A 3,191-nucleotide genomic window follows, 5' to 3' on the forward strand; every position below is an offset into this window, starting at 1 on the left:
ATATATAATACTATATTAATTATGTTTCATAAAAGGAAAATTTTCAGATTTGTATTCACCAAACCACTTGTGTTATGAAAGGGTTCTTCATTAGTTTTGTCAAATCATATGTCTCTTGATGGGAATTCACAGTGTTCCTTAAAAGAATAATGGGACATTTGTCAAAAAATATACAAGGGAGGATATATTAATCTGACAACCATACATGGAATTTCAATCCTATACCAAAGGTTTCAATCTTACATTGTAAAATTCAATTTGAAAGATATCAAGTGTACTACAATTAGCCAAAATATAAAGAATACCTTTTACATACCATACAAACCGTTGCTTATTAGAGTGATAAGCAATTCAATGTGGTCGTTGTCATATAATGACTCGTCATCAATGGCTTCATAAAGGAACTGTACCATCTCTTTATGGCCAAACAAAGCGGCCATGTAAGGTGGTAATTAACATCTCATTTCTACCTCGGATCATTGCTATGTTTCTACTCCTTTCCAGGACATCAGCTAAGTTTGTACTCTCCTCTATCATGTTGGGAAGTTCCACCTTCTGGGACTCAACAGAAAGACAATAAGCTGTTTTTCCAGCTCCTTTCTTTGCAGTTAAATCCTCTTTTTTCATCTTATTTATCATCACTTGAGCAAGTTCCACATTTCCAGACACAGCAGCAAGACAAAAAGCTGTATTGCCTGCATAATTTTTAGTAGCTAAATCTCTTTATTTATATTATCCACCAGCTTTTTCAAAAAATCAGTTTGCTCTGCTGCAGCTGCAATATGGAGAGCAGGGTCCCCTTCCTTTGATATCCTCGCTCTTATATCATTTTTATGTTTCTTGTAAATACCCTCAGCCATGCTCCAATCACCACTTAGTGCAGCTTGATACAATTTTAAGTGTCTAATTCTTGTTTGCTTGTCTGTCAAGTGGAAGCATTTATAACAAGTTTTATCAATAAAATTGTTGATTCTTTAAAATATGCATATAAAAATACACATATAGGCACCAATATCAATCTATATTAAATAGTAGCTAATATCATGCCTTTGGAAAACAGTTTCTTGCCAAGTTGCCAAAGTGATTGGTAATGAAGCTAAAAGATTTTCCCCACGGTAAACAATCCATCTGAACAGAAACAATAGCACAGGTATAACACATTGTAAAATCTAAGCATACCAGCCAATTGACCATAAGGTGAAGCAATGACAATTTCAACTTCTTCATTTGAACCATTTCCGGATGCAAAGGTATCCCTCATGATTTCAATAGTCGGCATTTTTTGTAAACCTACAATGAACTTTATATTATTAGATAAGTTGAATTGGATAGATTTCTCTTTTATTACAAAATAATACCTCCATCAAATTTTTATATAGTAATTGATTTATCAACATTTTAGTTAACATTACCATATAAAATGAATGATGCAGATAATATCATAAGAGAAACAAGAGTGTTGCATTAGTTATCATATCCATAGTATAAAAGAATCGTAAAGCAAGAAGAAGACATTAGATGCATTTCATCAAATAATGCATAATCTTAGAATTTCAGGATGTCATTACTATTTTGATGTTTTAGTATAACTTACAGTTATATTACTGTAGTTCTACCACAACTACAGAGTACATAACAATGTAAACCGGTGCTTTACATGTTTGAGGTATTGACAATGACCTCCCCTATCGTTTGGGGAAAGTGTCTAATAGATCCAAAAGCTTTTTAATGTAGAAAGACCTCCCTTCAAGTTCATTAATTAATGAAAAATTGTCATCTTAAATCATCTTAATAGCCCTCAAATTTTTCTTTACATTGTTAATAATTAATAAAAGGCCTTGAAAGGAGGTCTCCTTACAATATAACAACTTTATGGTCCAGCTAAACATTCCTCAAACCTCAGGGAGGTCATTGCAAATTACCTTAGTCACTACACGATATTTCGATCTAGATGATAAAAAGTTTCTGACCTTCATAAACAGACTTTTTTATGAACTGCACATTTTGCACAGGCAAAATTTAAGTGTAAATTACTGGGTATACAAAAAGCTGGACAAATATTAGCATAAATTTAAGGATTACAAGGAAAATTCTACAGAAAATGAAAAAAAAAAAATTGTTTGAAACTTTTTTGCCCTCTTGGTAAGACTGACGAGTATCCAAAGCTATTGACAATGGCAGTCCTAAAACAACCAAAAATGGAAACTTGACAAAATAAAACAAAAATATACATTAAAAAGAAGAACTGGTTTCAAAAAGCTTACCTTTTTTACGGCTTAAGATGCAATCCCCCGCTCGAAATGGGAAAATGAAGAAAGAAAAGCTTCAAGTGAAGAGCAAAGAGGAGAATAACGAGGCTGAAAGCTGAGAAAGACGGAAGTAAAGTAGTGGCAGAGAGAAGAACAATCACCAACTCAAACAGAAGTCTCAGCAGCTCTACTCTGTAGCAGCTCTCTCTCTCTCTCTCTCTCTCTCTCACACCCAAGACCAAGAACTACACAGTAGCCATTCACAGAGAGAAAAGGAACACCCTTTACTGATAAACCCTCTGTTTTCAGTATATTACATCTGTACCACTGAAACTTGCCCAAAAAATCTATATATTTTTTTACAATAAAATATTCATGTAACTTTTGAGTCCGATGCTATACTTGTCTTCTTCCACCGCACAAATATGGAAACATTCTGATCGACTCATTAATCTTTTGACTCTCCAAATCGCACTACGCATGATCACAACAACATCTCTGCAGATCTACATATGAGCTTTCATCCTGTTCGCCCATGACCAACGCCGTAAACTTCTCCACCGCTCTTCGCACACCTTCTTCTTCGACCCCTGCTCTCGGCATATCGACGGCGTTCAAGCGCCAAAATCTCAGACCCACTCGCCGATGTCGTTCACTGAGTCCGACACTGACTTCGAGCTTCAGTCCCCGTCACGTTGAGGAAACACTGTTCTGCTTTTGGATTAAAACTTGAATTTTGCTATTCAATTCAGTTATCAAAATGGAGGATACCTTTTTCTGAGGGAAATGTTTACTAAAGTTCATGGTTTTATTATTATTATTAATTGGAATAAAAAGGTTTTAGTTTTAAGAAAAATTGTTATATCTAACAGAGCATGAGCAAGTAGTGGCGGAAAGAAGTATACTGAGGGATCAACTGGCTCGGAGAAATGAGGAAATTAA

At 34.7% G+C, this 3,191-nt stretch overlaps 1 long non-coding RNA gene across 1 annotated transcript; it reads right to left on the minus strand.

The window, feature by feature from the left end:
• Positions 1-725: 725 nt before the first annotated feature.
• LOC116131681 lies at positions 726-2,643 on the minus strand. Its single transcript, XR_004128285.1, has 3 exons — positions 2,265-2,643; positions 1,180-1,290; positions 726-922 (listed from the first exon to the last, which is right to left on the minus strand). It is a non-coding gene; the product is annotated as an uncharacterized LOC116131681 (long non-coding RNA).
• Positions 2,644-3,191: the final 548 nt, after the last annotated feature.

Source organism: Pistacia vera, unplaced genomic scaffold (assembly GCF_008641045.1).
Source record: "Pistacia vera cultivar Batoury unplaced genomic scaffold, PisVer_v2 Contig237, whole genome shotgun sequence".
Lineage (NCBI taxonomy): Eukaryota > Viridiplantae > Streptophyta > Magnoliopsida > Sapindales > Anacardiaceae > Pistacia > Pistacia vera.